Here is a 22062-nt window from a genome sequence, read left to right as displayed (position 1 = left end):
TTGATCTCCAAAAAATATAAAGAACTCATACAATTCAACAAAAAAAACCCAAACAACCCAATCAAAAAATGGGCAGAGGATGTGAACAGACATTTTTTCAAAGAAGATATACAGATGACCAACAGACACATGAAATGATGCTCAACATCACTAATTATTAGGGAAATGAAAATCAAAACTATAATGAGATATCATCTTACACCGGTCAGAATAGCTATAATTACCAAGAAAAAAAACAACAAATGTTGGAGAGAAAAGGGAACACTCATACACAGCTTGTGGGAATGCAAACTGGTATAGCCACTATGGAAAACAGTATGGAGATTTCTCAAAAAATTAAAAATAGAAATACCATATGATCCAGCTATCCCACTACTGGGTATTTATCCAAAGAACCGGAAATCAATGATCTGAAGAGATTTATGCACCCCTATGTTCATTGCAGCATTATTCACAACAGCCAAGATATGGAAGCAACCCAAGTGCCCTTCTACACATGAATGGATAAAGGTCTGGTATATATATACAATGGAATACTACTCAGCTATAAAAAAGGCAAAATTGTCCCATTTGCAACAACATGGATGGACCTTGAGGGTATGATGTTAAGTGAAATAAGCCAGACAGGGAAAGACAAATACTGCATGATTTCACTCATATGTGGAAGATAAAAAATATATGGATAATGAGAGTAGATTAGTGATTACCAGAGGGGAAGGGGGTTTGGCGGTGGGTGAAAGGGACAAAGGGGCACATATGTATGGTGATGAATAAAAATTAGACTACTGGGGGTGAGCACAATAAAGTGTATTCAGGAATTGATGAACAATAATGTACACCCCAAATCACACAATGTTATAAACCATTATAAATCCCAATAAGGGGCCAGCTCTGTGGCCGAGTCGTTAAGTTCACGCACTCTGCTGCAGCTGCCCAGGGTTCCGATCCTGGGCGCGGACATGCGGACATGGCACCGCTTGTCAGGCCATGTTGAGCCAGCGTCCCACATCCCACACTAGAAGGACCTGCAACTAACACATACAACTGTGTACAGGGGCGGGGGGTGGGGGGAGGTTGGGGAGATAAAACAGGGGGGAAAAAAAAAAAGACCCCTCGGAGGAGAATTTAAAAATAAATAAATAAATCCCAATAAAATTACTTAAAAAAATCTTCAAAACAATGACATGCAATATTAAATGTTATTGAGAAGTAGAAATGTAGAATAAAATAAAAATATTCCTGGTTGGATGATAAATTATGTGGTCACCCAAGTTAGAGGTGCAGCCAATAAAATAAAGTAAATCTCCCTGACCTATGAGAATATCATAACTCTAGTTGTGATCTCAGTAGCATCATATTCTAACAGCAGCCAACCCAAATTAACCTCCTATAAAAGCAAGAGTCATATGGCCATAAGGAAATATAGAAAAAACAATTTTTTAAAAAAGATAGAATGAGTCAAAGGGTAAAAAATAAGCCAAAGCTCACACACGTCTTCTTCCAAAAGTCTACAGCTGCTGCACCTTAAAGGCCCAAAGTCCAATTCCTTTTCCATTCCCAAAATATTTTATTCAATTCCTACTGTTAAAACAGTGTCTCTAGGGGCTGGCCCGGTGGCACAGCGGTTAAGTTCGCACGTTCCGCTTCTCGGTGGCCGGGGGATTCATGGGTTCGGATCCTGGGTGCGTACATGGCACTGCTTGGCGTCCCACATATAAAGTAGAGGAAGATGCGCACGATGTTAGCTCAGGGCCAGTTTTCCTCAGCAAAAAGAGGAGGATTGGCAGTAGTTAGCTCAGGGCTAATCTTCCTCAAACAAAAAAGTGTCTCTATATGCCAACATGCTCAGTAGGGTGACTATTAATGTTAAAATACCAATTCATGGGCCATTTTGTCTTTTCTCTTACATAATTTAAATATGTATTTTACAAGTGAATTTCTTAACTTGCTGGAATTATTGGTTAATATTTACACAGCTACTTTAGTGATGCAAATCCAGGCTTTAAAAAAAACTGTTAATGCAGCTAAGTTGAGGGCTATTCCAAATACTCTATAGTCTAGCAATAGACTTGTCATCTCATCCTTTCTAAGGATACCAATTTAATTATCCTAACTGTGTAACTCTTTTTCAATGAAGGACAGTAGTGAACTTTAGATCTGATAAAAGATCTACATGGCTATAAGTTGGCTATCAGATCAGCTTAGTTATGAGTTGACAATGATGCATAGTAAACTCTTGCATAGAATTTAATAATAATGAAATTTGGATCTTTAAGAAATATTTTCTCATTTATCTCTTTTAACAATAATTGGATATTTCTTTGAGTTTTAATCCTTGAAGGTGATACTAAAAGGGATAAACTTTTATACTTGGATGTAAACAAGTCCACTAATCATTCTATTGATATTTTTAGCCTTCATATCTATTTGAACCACTGGATACTTTTTTGACATTATTCTTATAAGGGAAAAAGCAATGTGTTTTTATTTTCTAAAGATTAATATTACAGTCAGAAAAAAACCTAGATTCTTCACATTTGTTTGGCTTTGTCCCTTGGGGCTGAAGGAGATGTAATGAGCAAATATTTATTTACCAAGACAGGCACTTATGGCTTCGTTGGTTCTGTCAATCTTTTTGTACTGGTGATTATTTCATGGAAAGTTTTGAATGATGTTACACATTTATCAGTTTCAGGAACAGCTCTGTGGAGCAGAGCACAAACATACGAAATTTAGCCAGTGGAACTCTGGATTGTTTTTATTAGTTATCAAGCTCTGAGAATTTTGAAATTGTAAAGTGCTTTTAAATTATTCATTAAGCATCTGTGTATCAGAAATAATTCATTATTGCATTATTCTCTCCATTTTCAAAATGAGTCATTTATTTGGTCATATCTGACAGCCAGTAAGGGATGGGAGATCATAATTCATATTTCCCTGTTGCTCATATTCTTAGGGAACAGTGTTACAGATATTAAGATACTGAGGGGGTGTTTCTCCCCACCTCTCCCTGCAGTAATTCAGCATCCTCGCTAACGCTAAAGAGTGACTCACAAAAGGAGTGTGCAGGGTGAGTGGGATGAGAATCACTGTAGAGGTAAGCCTCTCATCTTTATGGGAGTTTGTGTCATCCTGTGGGTGGACCTTGGCAGAAACAAGGTTAGGAACCATTGCTCTTGGGATAGTCTAGTAAATATGGACCAAATTGAGCACTTCAGATATCCTGGGAAAATATGGAAAAATTTTGCCTGACTAGAGGTGTTCTAAACTAATGCTTCTCAAACTCAAAAAGGCAAGTTCTGGGGGCCGGCCCCTTGGCTGAGTGGTTAAGTTTGTGCACTCTGCTTCAGTGGCCCAGTGTTTGCTGGTTCAGATCCTGGGCATGGACCTACACAGCGTTCATCAAGCCATGCTGTGGCAGCATCCCACATAGAAGAACTAGAATGACTTACAACTAGGATACACAACTATGTGCTGGGGCTTTGGGGAGGAAAAAAACAAAAAAGAGGAAGATTGGCAACAGATGTCAGCTCAGGGCCAATCTTCCTCACCAAAAGAAAAAGTATACCTTAAAAAAAAAAAGGCGAGTTCTGGTTCAGTACTCTCAGATAGAGTCCAAGACTATTTTTAACAAGCTCATAGGAGATGGGATGCTACTGGTGCAGGGACCATACTGAATAGCCAGGGCCTTTGTGGTCCAGGCTTGCAGTGGGTCCCTCAGGGTACTTGAGGTGGAAGGTGAAGGAACAAGACCTGTCACAGGAGGAGGCAAGTATTGCTCCTGTGAACAGATGGGGCAAGGAGGAAGCTCCAGTGAATACAGAGGGAGAGGCACTAAAGATGGAAGATTGATACAGCCAGGATCCCTGGAACATCTTCAGAGATGACTGAGAGAAGTTCTCTCAGAAGGTTGCTAAGGTTCTCAGAGATAGTTGAGAAAGATTGTTTATGCAGTGGCATGAAGGACAACTTCAGCAAAACTTTTTGAATGGAACATAGGAGAGAAATTAATGTATCAAAATACAGTAATGTGTGTGACAGCACTTTGTGAGACGTAAAATGCTACTCAAATGTAGGGCATTTGGCATTAATACTAACAGCCTTAGTCAAGTCACTGAACAAGGGGCTGGGGTAAGATAAATGTTCTTACCGAGAGATACCGAGGAGAGCAGAGACTGGAGCAGTAGTGCCAGAGAATGGACAGCCCGTTTTAAGTCAATGAATAGAGGCGAGGGAGTGGATGAATATGATGACAAGATCTTTTGCTTAGGGAAGAAATGGAACCAGGGAGTTGGAAGGGACCTTAAATGTCCTTGGACCAGGTCCCTCATTTTATGTATAAGCAAACCGAGGTACAGAAAACCTAAAATACGTGCACAAAATCGCTCAGACCAGAGTGGGGACCAGAGCAATGACCCCTTAGGATTGCCAGATTTAGCCTATGAAAAGACAGGACGTCCAGTTAAACTTGAATTTCAGGTCAACAAAAATAATTTTTAGTATAAATATGTCTAATTAACACCTCTAGTTAGGCACGGTATTTGTGACATAATTATAATAAAAAGATTATTTGTTGATCTGAAATTCAAGTTTCAGTGGACATCCTATATTTTATCTGGAAACACTATATTTCTTGAAAATTCAATACTTTTTGGTAATGGTAAATAGAGGTATAGGAAAGATGAGGAAAATACATTAACTTTGTGTTTAGAATGTAAGCCCCATCAGGGTGTGAGTTTCTCTGTTGTATTTCCTGGAGATTCCCTAGAATCTAGGTCAGTGCATAGCACTCAGTAAATATTTATTGAATGAGTGAGTGAACGTATGGTAATGTTAAAAATACTGTGTCATGTAGGATGCTTAACGTACAAAAGAACAGAGTTAAGATTTAGACATTCGTTCATAAAGATATTCTCTGTGGCTGATATTTCTTTTTTTGGCAAAGCAGATCTTGAGCAAACTTCCCAAGAACGTTCATTATGGCAAATATGGTACAAAGGAAAGATAAGGTTTGAAAATGAATTTTTGAGTCATATTAGGGTTTGAAAGTTCTGTATCACTAGTTTATTAGAATTTTCTAGAGTAATTCTGAGGATTTTGATTAATAACTTGAGGATTTAAAGGGTGACATGTAGCACAGATTGACTTGATTTGGAATGCATTTCCGAAAAAATAAATACTTCAGGGCTCATTTTTCACGAAAGGGAAATATGACAGAGGTGCTGATTGCTGGAGCCTGGCCACAGCTTCCCTGCCAGCAAGGTGGGTGCAGGTGGAGCTGAGCAGAGTCATCTTCATCCTGATCCAAATCAGTGCTGAGGGAGCTGATTGGTTTCGTCCAGATTTAAGCACCTTTGATAAAACCACAGTCTTGTTAGATTTCTTAGACTGAGACTTGTGGTAGAAAAAGATTTGATGAAATACAAGAATAATAAGTACAGCTGTCATTTCTTAAGGATTTACTGTGAGCGAGCATGCATCCAGCAGGATTCCATTTAATCTCATAAGAACCCTGTGAAGAAGCAATTTTGACCCCCATTTTTCAGATTAGAAAATTGAGGTATAGAAAGAAGTAACTTGACACAATAAGTAGTGAAAATGGGATTTTAACCTAAGTCTCTTTATATTGTGCAACAATGCACATCAACTCATTCTAAGAATAACAGAATCCTGAAAATATTGCCTTATTATACCAAAAGATCATCAGTGAAAATAATTACAAATAGCTCATCTTGCTATGAATCTAGCTTTGGATTCAAACGAAGTTGATAACTTCCTCTAACCCAAAGTCATCACTCCAGGGTTTTGGTTCTACTCTCATGTCTGCTCCCCTCCTCTGCCTTCGTCAGGAGGGCGATGCGCTCCCTCTGCATTTTCTCACTGTGCAGTTATCATCCTACCTGGGTCTATCAGTTGGTGTCTGGGCAGGTAGCAGATGGTACACTCAAGTAGGGTCAATGAAGAGAGTCTAATGAAGGGACTATTTTCAAAGGTATGGGCAGGGTTAAGAGAACCAGTGGGAGAAAATGAAGGGCCAGGAACTAGCAACAGCTGGAATCAGTTACTGTCCCGAGACCCTGAAGCAGCAAGGGAAGGGAGCAGTCCCCAGAAGGTGGAGAGAGTTGCAGCTACAGGAGGGGGACCACAAAAAGTTAAGGAACTGCAGTCTTCCAGGAAGGGTATGGCCAGTTTGTTGTCACCAGGAAGGAGTAGAACGAAACAAAATCTAGGGTTAAAACAAACGAAGCAGCAAACAAACCCCTGCCTTCCCTCTTGTCTTGCAGTCCAGGCTCCTGCTGGTCCACAAAGGTCAGCCTCCCAGGGCACAGAGCAGGGTGAAGAACGGGGCATATTGGCTCTGGAAGGGCAGATGGAAAATATCCATTGCTCAGTGCCTTACTGCCATGGATGCACAAGCCGATAAGCTTACTTTCCCTTCTCCTGCATTCTTGTTTTCCATATTCTCTTCCTTTTCTCTCCCAAGTTCTCTCTCCTATAGCTGTCCCCTCCATGCACTGCTCTGCCCTTAGGTGATGTTATCCCAGTGCCAGGCCCAATTTCTGTGGATCTCCTGGTGCTTCCCAGCTCTATCTCCAGGTCCTCTGAGGGATGCATCTGGGGCAGGTCTCACTAAATGGCCCCTCCCTGGTCACCTGATTCCTTGGTTCTCTGAGTTTACTTGTGAAGCCTTTCTTCCTTGTCACATCATTGGGGAAACTCTTTATCTGCCTCCAGAAGCTCCAGAGTGTTATGAGTTCTAAAGGCGGTTCCCTCAAGTGGCCACCCTCCTAGGAAATCAGGTAGCCCCTGTCTCCACACAGCCTGATTGCCTGTGGAATTTCTGTCCTCAGGAGCAGCGGAAGTCCCTCAGCCCCCAGTATTATTACCCAGTAGAAGCCGTGACTCACTTGGCACAGCCTCGGAACACTGGCATTTAAAGAACATAGTCCAACAATGAGAGGCTTTTCTTTATTTCTTTTTCTTCTTCTCTCTCTCTCTTTTTTTTTTATTAAAATGAAGGCTTTTACTTTCCTTGAATATTCAGAAGAGGATACATACAACGGTATTTTGGGAAATTCCCCTCTCCGTTCAGCTAACTTCCACACCGTCCCTGGGCTCCTCAAGCATCTTTTCTCTAAGGTCTTTCTCAAACCCTTCCCCCAACTCTAACCCGCATATCTCCATTTTTTCTACTCTTCCCCCTTTCTTTCATTTCTAAACCACAGAAGTCCCAGAAAACTAGCCTGGAAGCAGCACCTTCCTCTGAGGCAGAGAAGGGAGGGATATAAGCTAGCAGAGGCACGACCTTTGTGAGTAGAGAATGAGGAAGGCTGGGTGCACGCCTGCCTGCGCAATTTTTCCTGCGCAGCCCTAGGATCGTGATAGAATGAGAACAGCAACACCAAAAGTATCAAAAGGCTTTTAAACTTTTAACAGTTTGATATTCATGGTACATGGATTACAGTCTTTTAACCAAAGGCACTTTTTATGTATAATTATTACAATGACTGCCATTCACTGAGTGCATTTTACCAAGGATTTTAATATTTTCATGTCTAATGTTGACACCAAATCTGTAAGGTGGTTGGTACCAGCTCCACTTTACAAATGAAGACGTTGAAATGCAGAACCGTGATTTGAACTAGTAATGGCTCTAAAGCATGTTCCCTTTTCGTTCATGGTAGCACTAATATAGTAGCTCCCAGCAGTTGAATAACTACTTTCACCAGTCCTTGTACTAAGTATCATGCACGCAGTATTTTTAATCTTCGCATAAACCCAATGAGGTAGTAGTGTTGTTAGCACCACTCTATGGTTGAGGACACTGGGGGTCAGAGAGGCTTGACACCTTCTTGGCCACACAGCTGGTATTCATCAGAGTCACGACTTGAACCCAGGTCCATAGGACTCCAGATGTGTTCCTCAAATCACTGATCTGTACTCCCATCATGCCTGTTTTATAATATTATATACCAGGAACATTGTGGTAATATTAATATGGTAGCTTCTTATTTAGCAATTTTCTGAGTAATTCAGTGGTGAGGGTATTATTTCTAAGAGATGAGAAAGAATCAACATGGCAGGAGCTGCTGAGATATGGCTTGAAGTGGGGTACATCAGTTAGTGAACGCTGCGGGGAGCAGCACAGTCAATGCCAATCATTTTGAAATAGAGAAATTTGGGATTCATGAGCTGAATCAAGGGGATCACAAATAGCAACTGACCCTGGGAAACAGCAACCAAGGGACAGATTACAATATGCAGGTCCCTCAAGTTGATGTTTACTAGTTAACTCATTCCTTTAAAGGTAATATAGTAATAGTCATCTTTCCCCAGGGAGTCTCCCAATAGTTTGGATCACTTCCGTTGTGATTAGCTCCCATCTAGTACAGGACTCAACTCAAGCACTCATGGTTATTTTTGATAGCTCTTAATCACGCCACATCATATCGGAGTGGGATGTGAGGGTAGTATGCTGCACCTAGTTGAGAATATGATTGGGATAGTTTTGTGGAAGATGCATCCTGACACTGAAACTAGCCTACGAATTCTTAAATGAGTAAAATATGAAGATGTTTTGATGAAACAATACAAATTTTGGCTTGACTAGTTGCCTCATGAGAGAATTGACCAAAAAGAAAAAATACTTGTGAAGTAATTCTTAGAAGCCCACAGATGAACTGGTCCAAGTAATTTTCCATAGGCGTCAGGTAATGTTCTAAGATGTATATTTTTAAACAAAATTTCAATTTTGTTAGATAAAAGCCATTCAGTTTTTAGGAGATTAAGATAATTTTTAATGTTAAGATTTAAATATTATACTTGCTTGGTGATTTCTGACATGGTTTCATGGAGTGTTTTTTTTTTCTTTCCTGATTTTAGGGGAGGGCAAGTTGAAGGGAGTATACTTTTTCTTCTTTTTGGTGAGGAAAATTGACCCTGAGCAAACATCTGTTGCCAATCTTCCTCTTTTTGCTTGAGGAAGATTGTCCCTGAGCTAATATCTGTGCCAATCTTCCTATATGTTTTCTATGTGGGATGCCCCCACAGTGTGGCTTGATGAGCAGTGTGTAGGTCCATGCCCGGGATCCAAACCTGTGAACTTCTGGCCATGAGGGCAGAGTGTGCGAACTTAAACATTATGCCACCAGACTGGCCTTGGGACTACACTTTTAGGATCAAGGAAAGTTGTCCTAAATCATACACTCAAAACATTGTCCTCTCTACCAGCCTATCAGCCACATTGTTTACCTTCTGATTCTCCTACAGCTGAGCTTTACAGGTGAAGAATTTGAGACTCAGAGACACAAGTGTGGAAAATAGCACTTAATAGGACCCAAATCTTGAGGCTTCCTTTCCCCAAGCCGATTTCTAATGTAAATCCTACTTTTTCCAAGCTAATGTTTCTTCAGTGTTATTTTTCTTGATTTTTTTATCAATCTGAGGCACTGTGCCAAGCGCTCAGAATACCGAGAACTTGAAGTACTGTGGAAGCTCACCATATAGGGCAGTTTTTTCTTGAAAAGTTGCCCTAAAATGACACCTCTCATCACTGCTGTGGCTGCTTGTGAAAAATTTAGATTCCTGGGTCCGAGTGGAGGCCTGAGGACTCTGAACCTCTGTGGCGGGCAGGGGAGTGGAGGCATCTCTGGCTAGAGCCATTAAGGGGAACACCAACACGAAGAGAACTGATGTAAGGAGATGAAGGCAGCAGTAGTGCCGAAAGGGAGGAGAAGGGAATGTGAAGAAGTGGCCCCTACTCCCTTTCTGATTATTAGAAGGCAGCTAGGCACTGTGTCCTGCTGGCTGGTGATATCAACCACAGTAGAATGTACATATGGTGATGCTAAGGGTGCTTCACCCTGGTTATCTTCATTTGGTTCGGTCTACCAGACCTATTTCTTGCTAAATATAATTTGCTATTCAAAAACATGTTTAACATCTAATGTTTAACATTAGAGGATGGATTAAGTTTTAGCTATATAGGCTAAGCCTAGCACTTTAAATGATTCATTTATAGGTAGTCAAATATTGTGCTGTCCATACAGTCAGGATGATTGCAATTATTACTCTCGAATTACACAGTCCATGAATGGATATTGACTTCCATTTCTCCTTTTGCAAGATTATATAACTATTGCGCTTTTAATTAGGAGGGCAATGATGCTAATACCAAGAAATTCGATGCAATGAACTTTTTACTATTAGAGATAAAAATTAATCCTCAATTCCTTTGGCCTTTTAATTGTTAACTGTGGAATCAGTCAAATGTAGAGGCTGAAGAAGCACCAAGGGATAATGTAATTGCAACTCTTCAAACAATTGTATCTGTCTGGAGAATGAAGATTGATGATCTGAAAAATAGATCTCATTGTTTCAGTAGTAGAATTATGGGCTTTGCCAGTGGCTATTAAGAGAGATTCTCTGGGAAACTTTTTACCAAAAGAAAAAAAAATGATACTTGTTAGATGAAGAAAATTTAATTCAGCCACTTTTCATTAGGCAAGGCCAGAAACTCTAATTCCCAAGTTCATAGTTGACGAGAGGCCCCAGAGCAGTAATTACCCATTTTTCAAGTTTCCTGATAGAAAGCTCTTCAATTAGATATAGACAAGGGGAAAATTATGGTAAAAGGAAGGATATTTTGTCCTTTCTAAAGAGCACTAGGAAGATAGACACTATATAACAATGTTAAGAGATAATTATATTAAATGAGTTAAGCACTTTGAATTCTCTTAGAAGACGTTAAATTACTTTGGATATTGCTATTTCACTTAAAGTGCCTAAAATTTTAGTTCAGAAAATAAGCTTGCATTAAGTATTCATTTACGTTTCCTAAATTCTCAGGGAGAGTAGGTTGCCTGAGGCATCTTTGGTCGTCCCTTTGGGAAATAGGTTATCCTGTGGATGGACTAGTTAGTATTTTTTGTTCAAAATGCCAATGAATGTTTGGAATATGATTTGGTATATTTGTCATGCTCTTAGGAAGGCTGGTTAGTTATCACTTGTTGATTCCAATGTTATTGGACAAGCATCATTTGCATGACCAGTATTTTTTTTTCTACCTTCCTCATTTGTATACAAAGTAGATGTGGATGTAAATGATTCACTGGCTATGGGGCTATGGGCAATCATGGATTATTATAAGCAAGAGGAAATGCCTCCCTCTTTGTTCAACCACATAATGGTAGCACATTAATATTTTATTTTACCATTTTAAAGTGAGGAAGCTTAGAAGGTGAGTTGAAGTGACCTCAGTCTCTCTCATTTTTGTTTTTGATATAGTGTTTCTTGTTATTTGCTGCTAAGCAGAGAGTGAAGATGTAACTGTTTACCTCAACAGGGTAAATGGAAGCAGCCCCACAACCGTGGTCCACCAACAAGCTGAACTCTGAGTATGTATCTGTCCAGGAACTATTTCTAATCTGAGCACAAAGGTGATACAGAACATACATGTAGAGTGGTTAGAAATAGTCACTGGCATTTTGCATGATTTTGGTCTGCTAATGGAGACTCCCGCTAGCAGACAGTGAACGTAAATGGAAAGTTTCAGAAACCTAGGGATTGGAAACCAGATTATATGTGCTCGTTGTTATTATTCTTAGAAAATTGTAAGGGCCATCTTCTAGAAATGTGAAAAACCATTCTTTCTTAACTCTATAACATTTCTGATCTTAGAGTTAAAAATAAGAGATTGTCATATGAGAATGGTACTAAAAGATGAAGTTGGGGAATCAGGGAAAATTGAACACAGAAAAAAACTTAGACCCTTAACATAGTTTGTTCCTGGTATTCAAGATAAAGTAGCCACATTTAAGGAAAGAAGTGAACATTAATGTTGTCTAATAGTAAAGCAATAAATGTTTTGGAAACCACTTCGAAAATGTAGACATGAAAAGATAAGAGAAATCAAGCCCCAGGACTGCCCACACTATGCTGCTTCCACCAGTCAGAGAGCTATGATGAGCCACGATGAGCCACTGGCTTGTCCCTTCTTAATTCTAAGTGTGGCTCTGGGGGACTTGTTTTTAAGCAAACTGGGATGCTTTTGCACCTACTAAAGGGTACTTGGAGGGTACTTTTTGTCTCGATTATTTGTCATTATTCGTTTGCTTTATAAGTCATTAAGACATTCAAAAAGAGAGAAGGGGAGAGAAGGAAGCTGAAATTCTGCTTACCGGGCTGCTTCTCCACCAACCAGTTGCTCTCCATCCCTTTAGGGATGACTTTCCTTCCTGATCAGGGACCTTAGCCTGTAGGACATGAGCTCTGATCTCAGCTATGACCTTCAGAGACCCAGAGTATTGATTTAGTCTCATGGGGCAGTGGAGTTAATAGTAACAGTAATACAAAAAAATAGATGATAGGATCAGGGCCTCTACTAAATGGGGGGGGGGGGGTTATATTTTCTTTTTTGGATTGAGGAGGAATAGAAACTCAGTGAAACTGTCACAAACCCAAGGCTAAGAAGGAGATTACACAGGCCTGTGCCATAATCAGTCTAAATTCTAGTAAATAGGTTTGTTCAGAGACAGTTAAACCATAGAGAGAAGGCAAAAAGGCTTCAGAATGTGGTAGATGAACAAGGAAACTATTGCTAGCATTTAGAATCACAGCATAAGGAAGCAGAAGTAAGGGATAAAAGAGATCAGTTTTAAAGATAAAAGGATATTTACTTTGTAGTTACAACAAGAACAGTAGGAAATGGAAAGAAACCAAGAGAAGGACACATAGACCCAACAGATCATGTTAGCCATGCACATGGAAATAGAGGGGAAAGAAATCATCAAATACAGCAGGACAGAAATTCAAAAGTTGTTCTGAACCTGCTTAAAGGGAGTAGTGTCACAAAAGTGGGAGAGGGTGAGGAAGTGGATGCTGTAATAAGTGTCAGACAGAAGCGTTTCTGCTGTCATTGAAATATTAGAAGTTACGGGAGCCTCAGCATAATGGATGCCTATGTGTGACCCTGCCACATGTGCATGTATGTCCTTTGATAGCATCACAGGTGAAAGGTGGCAGGTTGAGAACAGGATTTGAACATTACTGGTTTGCTCAGCCAAATACCATCTCACAACAATTCTTCTTTCACAATGTTATTTTTAATGGCTCCAAACTGTCCCCATTTTATGAATATGCCATGGGTAACTTAATAATTTTTTATTATTTGACATTTATGCCACAGTAAATTTTTTACTATTATAAATTATACTACAGCAAATATCCTTGTAAATAAATCTTTGTGTGTCATTAGTTGTTTCCTTTGAATAATTACCATAAATTGAGTTACAGGGCCTTAGGGAATGCCCGTTTTAGGCTGCTGATACAGCTTCCTTTGTACCAATGTATATTACCATCAACAAGGGAACAGCAGCCATTTCCCACATTCAAGGGCGAGACTCCGAACACATCATCAGCTTTATAAACCTCTGAGTTATGTTTTTTCTAACAGTGTAAGTGATGTCAATTAAGTCCTTTGAACTCTTTTTCCTAGTACCCATTGTAATCAAAGGCATGCAATTTTAAAATACCTCGTGGAAGTTAGAGCTGTATTCTATAGTGATCAAAGAATATTTAAGCTATGTAGAGTGATCATACTCATTTTATTAGCAAAGTATTCTAACCTATTTCTCTAACCACAGTCTAAAATATTTCTTTGTCTTTCCTCCTTGTAATTGTATAACCCCTAAAAGGAAACTAATAATTCTTCCTTTCCCTAAGATAACAAAAATCAACTGGAGAACTTCAGAATGTGAGAACCCTGAACAGAATATTGCTGTAGTTTAGTGTTAAAAGAGCTTCCAAAACAGAATATTACTTATTTTTGAATTTTTTTGCTATATTTAAGAAGGTATTGAAACATTGTTCACACACGTTATTTGATAGGGAAAAAATATAAATAAGTGGAAAATGTTGTCCTTCTGTTCTTGACCTCAGTAAATACGTTTATTTTTAAAAACAAAGAGGTTTGGGAGAAAATAGCAATGGCAGTTTTGAAGACTCACAACGAGTTTAGTTAAAATCAAATAGAAAACCCAATTATCTGAGTCATACATCATTTATTCTAGTTACGTAGTATTTTAGATGGCTACATGTACAGTAGAAAGAGCAACAATCTAGAGCTCAAGAATTGAAGTCTTAGACTGAATTCTGCGGCTTTCTAGATGTGTGAACTTGGGAAACAAAATTTAACCACCTCTGAGTTTCAGTTTAGACATCTATTTAAAAAAAAGTCTTTCCTTGCTTCTTATCTCTCACAAGGTTATTATGAATATTGAGATAATGGATGTGAAAATTTCTGAAGTGCTATATAGTTGTAACATTACTTACTACTTTCAATAATTATAGCAATATATTTTCTCTCAAGATCTTTGCTCTTAATATTTAGCACTCTAAGGTGAAAAACTAGATAGGTGGGGACATAAAAGAAGAATTGACAAAAGATGAATATTTCAAATAAAACATATTGAAGTATAACATAGCTCAAAAGAATTCATAATCATAAGCGTTTCCTTTAATGAATTGAAACAAAGTTAATACACTTACCTAACTAGTATCCAGGTCAAGAAATAGAACGTTACCAATAACCCAGAGGGCTTCCTTGTGCCCCGTCTTAAACCAATAGTCACCACCCTCCTTCCCAAAGACAAACACCATCCTGCCTTCTAATATTATAGTTTAATGTTGCCTCTTCTTAAATTTTATAAATGGAATCAAATAGTATGTAATTTTTTGTATCGGGCTTCTTTAGAGATGTTGTATATAGCTATAGTTGAGTCATCTTTATTACTGAATAATATTCCATATTCCAAATATACCATAATATATTTATCTATTGAAAAACATTTGAGTTGTTTTCACTTTGAAGCTATCACAAATAATACTACTATAAGTAAATATATATCCAATAGAATATATATCTCTCGTGTATGTATATCTATATCCACACATATGTACACATACATACACATATATATACATACATACATATACACATGTACACCCCTAGGAGTAGAATTATTTGATCAAAACCTATGTGTATGTTCAGCAATAAGAGATTTCTTCAAAAGTTTTTCCAGATTGGAAAATTCATAGTGTGTGAGAGTCCTCATTTTTCCATATCCTCATCAACATTTGGTACTGTTATATTTTTTAGTCACTTTTGTAGGTATGTTGTAGCATCTCATTTTGATTTTAATTTGCATTTCCGTGATGATTAATAAGGTTGAGCAACTTTTTATAGTTTCGTAAATATGTGGATATTTTCTTTTATGAAGCGCTTATTTAAGTCTCTTGCCCATTTTCTATTGGTTTATCTGTACTTTTTTATGATTTACAGAGTTGTTTATTCTCAATATGAGTCCTTTGTCAGATATATGAATTGCAAATATCTCACACTCTCTGGGTTTCCTTTTTACTTTCTTAATGGTGTACTATAATAAATAGAAGTCTTTAATTTAACGTACTCCAATTTATTAGTCTTTTTTTGTGGTTAGAACATTTTGTTCTTACTTAAGCTATCCTTGCCTACCCAAGGGACGTGAAAACATTCTCCTTTACTGTGTTACAGAAACCTTATTATTTTTCCTTTCGTGTGTAGAGCTACAATCCAGCTGGATTCAGTTTTATTTATGATGTGAGGCAGGATTCAAGAATCAATTTTGGGTTTTTTCCCCATATGCATGTACAATGAATTCAGCACTATTTATTAAAAAGACAGCTCTTTCCCCACTGCTTTGCTACCATGAATCCAGTGTCCATATATGTTAGACCTACTGTAACTATTTGTTTCATTGATTTATTTGTTTAGCCTGAAGCCAAAACCATACTGTGTTATTTACTGTAACTTTGTAATCAATGTCGATATGCAGTTGTGTGCTTCCTCCCACTTTGTTCTTCTTCAAGTTTGTCTTGCCTATCCTTTGTCCTTTGTTTTTCCATATAAATTTTAGAATGATATTGTCCACTAAAAAAAAAAAAAAAGAAAACTTATTGAATTTTTATTGCGATTGCATCAAATCTGTAGGTCAATTTGGGTAAATTGACATCTTCACAATATTGAGTTTTTCCAATCCACAAACACGATACATCCACGCTATTTGAGTTTTCTTTATTTCAGTAATATTTTAAAGTTTTTTGTATGGAGGTCTGGGATATTATTCTTGAGATTTATTCCTAAGAGTTTGATGTTTTATGCTATCGTAAATAGTTTAATTTTTTTGTTTCACTTTCCAACTGTTTTATAGACATTGACTTGATATTATGACTGACTTTATATTTAGTATCCTTGTTAAATTGACTTTATATATTTATTATTTATTTGAAAGTTTTATACATTCACAAATAACATCATCAGCTAATAATTACAGCATTATTTTTTTCTTCCCATTCTTAAAACCTTTCTTTTTCTTTTCCTTGTCTGTTGCATTAGCTAGAACCTACAGCACAGCATTAATTGGAAGTATAAAGTATGTTCCTGTTTCATTCCCAATCTCAGAGAGAATTTTTTCAATATTTAAGCTTTAATTATGATATTTGCCTTTTAAATTTTGTTGATATCATTTTTCTGTTATTTCCCTACTTCTGGCAAGGTATAGAGGTATTTGACAAATAAAAATTATATATATTTAAGGCATATGACATGATGGTTTGATATATATGTATTCACTGTGAAATGATTACCACAATAAAGTTAATTTATTAACATATCCATCATCTCACATAGTTAACTTTTTTTTTTTGGTGTGGTGAGAACGCTTCACATCTACTCTCTTAGCGAATTTCAAGTATGCAATGCAGTTTTAGTAACTAGAGTCACAATGCTGTACATTAGATCCCCAGAAGTTACTCATCTTATAACTGCAAGCTTGTACCCTCTGACCCACACGACTCCATTTTCCCCACCCCCTTCCCCTGGTAATCACCATTCTATTCTCTGGTTCTTGACTTTGACTTTTTTAGATTCCACATATAAGTGAGATCATACAGTTATTTGTCATTCTCTGTCTGGCTTATTTCACTTAGCACAATGTACTCCAGGTTCATTATGTTGTCACAAATAGCAGGATTTCCTTCTTTTTTGTGGATGAGTGATATTCTGTTGTATGTATATACTACATTTTCTTTATCCATGCATCCGTCGATGGACACTTAGGTTGTTTCCATATCTTAGCTATTGTGAATAATCCTGTAATGAACATGGGAGTGCAAATGTCTCTTCAAGATCCTGATTTCATTCCCTTTGGATATATACCCAGAAGTGGGATTGCTGGGTCATATGGTAAGTTCTATTTTTAATTTTTTGAGGAAACTCCATACTGTTTTCCATAATGGTTGTACCAACTTACATTCTTACCAACAGTGTACAAGGATTCCCTTTTGTCCACACCCTCACCAATGCTTCTCCCGTCTTTCTGGTGACAGCCCTCCTAACAGTGTGGGGCCATATCTTATTGTGGTTTTAATTTGTATTTACCTGATGATAAGTGATGTTGAGCTCCTTTTCGTGTACCTCTTGGCCATTTGTGTGTTTTCTTTGGAAAATGTCTATTCAGCTTCTTTGCTCATATTTAAATTAGTTATTTCTTTCCTTGCTATTGAGTTGTATGAGTTCCTTTTGTATTTTGGATATTAACTCCTTATCACATAAATGGTTTGCAAATATTTGCTGTCATTTTGTAGGTTGCCTTTTTATTTTGTTGATTGTTTCCTTTGCCGTGTAGGAGTTTTTTAGTTTGATATAATCCCACTTGTTCATTTTTGCTTTTGTTGTCTGTACTTTTGGTGTCATCCAAAAATTCATTGCCAAGACCAATGTCAAGGAACTTTTTCCTGATGTTTCTTCTAGGAGTTTTACAGTTTCAGCTCTTACATTTATGTCTTTAACCCATTTTGAGTTGATTTTTGTGTATGGTGTAAGATAGGGTCCAATGTCATTCTTTTGGATGTGGATATTCAGTTTTTCCAACATCGTTTATTGAAGAGACTATCCTTTCCCCATTGTGTATTCTTGGCCCTCTTCTCATAGATTAGTTGACTGTGTATGTGTGGGTTTATTTCTGTGCTCTCTATTCTGTTCTATTGGTCTATATGTCTGTTTTTATGCCAATACTATATTGTTTTGATTATAGATAACTTTTTCAAATTAAGGAACTTTTATTCTATGTATATTTTAGTAAAGTCTTTTGGTCAAGAATGGATGTTTTATTTTTTCAAATGCTTTTTCCACTTATTTAGATGGTTGCATGATTTTTTTTCCTTCTGTTAAAGAAGTAAGAGTTAGATTGATTTTAGAATGCTTAACCAACCTTGCATTCCTAGAATAAATACAACTTCATTATCAAAAGTAAATGGAATAAATCTAAAAGTAATGCAAAGTAAAAAATTTATTTTTTATTTGTTTTAATTTTTTTATTGAGGTAACATTAGTTTATAACATTATATACATTTCAGATGTACATCATTACATTTCAATTTCTATATAGACTACATCATGTTCACCACCCAAAGACTAATTGCCTTCTGTCACTGTACACATGTGCCCTTTTACTCCGGTCGCCCTCCTTCCTCCCCGCTTCCCCTCTGGTAACCACCAATCTAATCTCTGTATCTGTGAGTTTGTTTGTTGTTGTTGTTGTCGTTTTATCTTCCACTTATGAGTGAAATCATATGGTATTTGACTTCCTCCATCTGTCTTATTTCGCTTAGCATAATACTCTCAAGCATAAAACGACATGCATCCAAGTCGTTGCAAAAGGCAAGATTTTCATCTTTTCTTATGGCTGAGTGGTATTCAAAAGCTTATTTTCTAAAAAGAAAGGAAATGAGAAAGAAGGTGGAGCCATTTCTTGTCAGCCAGGGCTAATTGTAGTTAAAATTCACTTTTAAAAATCATCAGTTTCAAATAAAATTAAGGCAAAATGGAGAGAAATCAGGAATCAGGTTTAGACTGATGGGGTGGCTAAAAGCGTAAATAAGAAACATGCACAGTCAAAACTGTCAAGACTCAGAAGTTCAAAATCAATTAATAAGCCAGGATTAAGAAAGCTGTATACATAAGGCAGTGTAGAACTGACTTTGTTTCAAGCAGTTACGAGAACATACTTCTAATCTGGCAAATTCCATAAGAAGACTGAGCTGCTTAATCTCTGTCAACACCAATGAGAGACTATGTCCCAATTGAACCCTCGCTCATGGACGTCCCCTTGGATTGGTTTCTTGCTTTTCTTCAGATTCAGGAGACAGTTTCAGAACATAATCACTCTGAGCTTCCAGCAAAATTCTAAGCCTTTTTCAATTTTATTTCTTATCAACAGTTATTATTATTATTATTATTTTAGCAAAGAAGAACAGCGAAATGATTTGAGGAGGTTCTTATTCTCTAGATTCATGGGAAGTTATTATTTCAGGTTGAGTCACTTCCCACCCCTAAAGATTTCCACCCAATTATGCTTTCCAGAGTACTGTTCAGGAATGTTTTTTTAATTTATTTTTTATTGTTTTTAATTTTTTTTTTTTTGAGGAAGATTAGCCCTGAGCTAACTGCTGCCAATCCTCCTCTTTTCACTGAGGAAGACTGGCCCTGAGCTAACATCCATGCCCATCTTCCTCTACTTTATATGTGGGACGCCTACCACAGCATGGCGTGCCAAGCGGTGCCATGTCCACACCCAGGATCCAAACCAGCAAACCCCAGGATGCCGAAGTGGAACAGGCACACTGAACTGCTGTACCACCGGGCTGGCCCCTGTTCAGGAATGTTTAACCAGTAGGTGCTTAAATTGATCCTGTAATGTCCCATTGATGCCCACAGGTGTGGAAATGCAAAAGTTTTTATTAAATATATTTTGAGGCAAAACATCATTACTACATTGCTTTTAATCATTTGTGAGACTTTTTCTCTTTTTGACCCTCTCTGTTGCTTTCTCCTTTTCTATCTCTCCCCCCTCCTCTCTCTCCCTCCTTTCTTTTCTTTTCTTCCCCTTCCTGTATATTAAACTACTAGCAGATATCTGAGCATCCACTAACTCTTGCAAAGTATTTGGAATACAAAGAGATAGAAAGCACATTTCCTAGGCTTAAGGAATTTATCATCTAGTTGTGGGGCATAGAGTAAATTCAAATTAATAAATTTTTATACAGAAGGTTGTTAAAGCTCAAAATCAGGTGAAAACATGTAAACAAGTCCTAGTTCAATGTAGAGAAAAATTTCTGTGAGAACGGCAGTTGGAAGTGTTCCTAAAAAACACATAATCTGAACTACATTAAGACTGTATAAAAATTAGAATCACAGAGAATGACAGAAGATACAGCTGGCCTTTAACGTGGGGCTGCAAAGGCATTGCATTAGTTTGGATTAAAGTCATCGATAGTGACAGAAAAACCAAAATAACAGTGATTTAAGAAAAATAGAAATGTATTTCTTGTTCATTTAAACACAGTTTGTAGGCCATCCACTTCTGCTGGTATGCCATGGTGTCAGGGACCCAGGCTTCTACTTTCTTTTGCTCTGACATCCTCAGCACACAGCTTTCACCTCAAGGTCCTGTGCAGCATCTTGGGCATCAGTCATATCGACATCCCAGGCAACAGGAAGAAAGAAGCATGGTGGCTTCTTTTCCCTTTAAGGAAATACCCAGAAATCTTACTTGGCCTGAGTTTTGTCACATGGCCACATCTAGCTGCAAGAGAGTCTGGGAAATGAAGACTTTATTCTAGGTAACCATGTACCTAGCTAAGAATCTATTGATAGTCATCAGCACGGGAGCACAGCGTGAAGAGTGTGACACAAGTGTGAGGAGACAGTGACTGAAGCAAAGACTTTTTGCATCTCATGTGTCTAACACAGGAAAAGAACCTGGCCATGAGTGGAGGCAGTAATACGTATTTCTGTTAAAAGAAAAATCTAAGATTGCTTAATTTGACTTTAACTGTGAAGCTGCTGATTTTTTTTTCTTTTTGGTTCATGGCCCCCTGATAGAAAAAAACTATTTATGATCCTTGCTGTAGGACATTAATTCTGAATTCTTTCTGAGTTTGTTCTTCTGGTGGTAGGTATCTGCTTAGGTGATTGCTGAATGCAACAATTGAGAGTGCTTTACTAGAAGGAATATAACTTGAACTGAAATTTCAGACAAGAAAGCCATTTTAAAAATCTCAAACTTCGGGGACTGGCCCGTGGCCGAGTGGTTAAGTTTACATGCTCTGCTTTGGTGGCCCAGGGTTTCACCAGTTCAAATCCTGGGCGTGGACATGGCACCACTTGTCAGGCCATGCTGAGGTGGCATCCCGCATGCCACAACTAGAAGGACCCACAACTAAAACTATACAACTATGTACCGGGGGGCTTTGGGGAGAAAAAGGAAAATAAAATCTTTTAAAAAAAAATCTCAAAGTGCATTTTAGGTCTTGTGAAATGAAGTGAAAAAATGAATCTCTTTGAGTTAGTCCATCTGGATTTTTTTTTTTTTTTTTTTACTAAAAGAGAGATTAAACAGATAAGGTAGCGAGGCACAATCTTAATCTTTTCCCATTTTCAGTAAGAGGCCTGGCTCAGCCCTTCCCCAATTCAACTTTTATCCAAGTCACATTACAGGCAATTAGTAAATCTCTATTCAAGTAAAAGTGTTTATTTGCTTTTCTAATTGACCATTGTGACACTGGAACTCTGAGAGAAAGCATTTTAGCTTTTATAGTAAACAGTAAAAAACACTCGTAAAGCTTCTCACAAAACTTTGGAAGTTAAGATATATTCCTTATAAATGCCTCATTGTACTATTTGTGTTGCCAATTATTTTATCTAGAATCATTTGTTTAATTCCATTTCCTATTTTTTGGGACAACTTTGGAGAGGACATGTTTTTAGCAGACTATAATCACATGGGCAACAGGGATCTGGGCAAGTAGTTATTAACAGTACAGACAGAAACTTGGAGTGTGATGGTTTTAGACTTCCTGAGCTTCTTGACGCTATTTTAATGCACTAAGAGTATAAACTAAATTTAGATCCTGCTGACTGTTACCGGAGTGAAATGTGTGCCTCTTTTGCAGACTATGCTAGAT

At 37.7% G+C, this 22062-nt stretch overlaps 1 protein-coding gene across 5 annotated transcripts in view; it reads left to right on the top strand.

Moving 5' to 3' along the window:
- The window catches only part of ZNF385B (zinc finger protein 385B), a 385907-nt gene that overhangs the window by 154079 nt on the left and 209766 nt on the right, over nt 1-22062 (top strand). Inside the window, exon 2 of one of the 5 annotated variants that reach the window (XM_046659664.1) lies at nt 11345-11396. The exons of the other annotated variants lie outside the window; for them this stretch is intronic. The gene's annotated coding sequence lies outside the window, so the exon portion shown is untranslated. The remainder of the gene's footprint in view (nt 1-11344; nt 11397-22062) is intronic. 5 annotated transcript variants of the gene reach the window in all.

This window comes from Equus quagga, chromosome 4 (genome assembly GCF_021613505.1).
Source record: "Equus quagga isolate Etosha38 chromosome 4, UCLA_HA_Equagga_1.0, whole genome shotgun sequence".
Lineage (NCBI taxonomy): Eukaryota > Metazoa > Chordata > Mammalia > Perissodactyla > Equidae > Equus > Equus quagga.
This window is presented reverse-complemented; position numbering and strand designations above follow the sequence as displayed.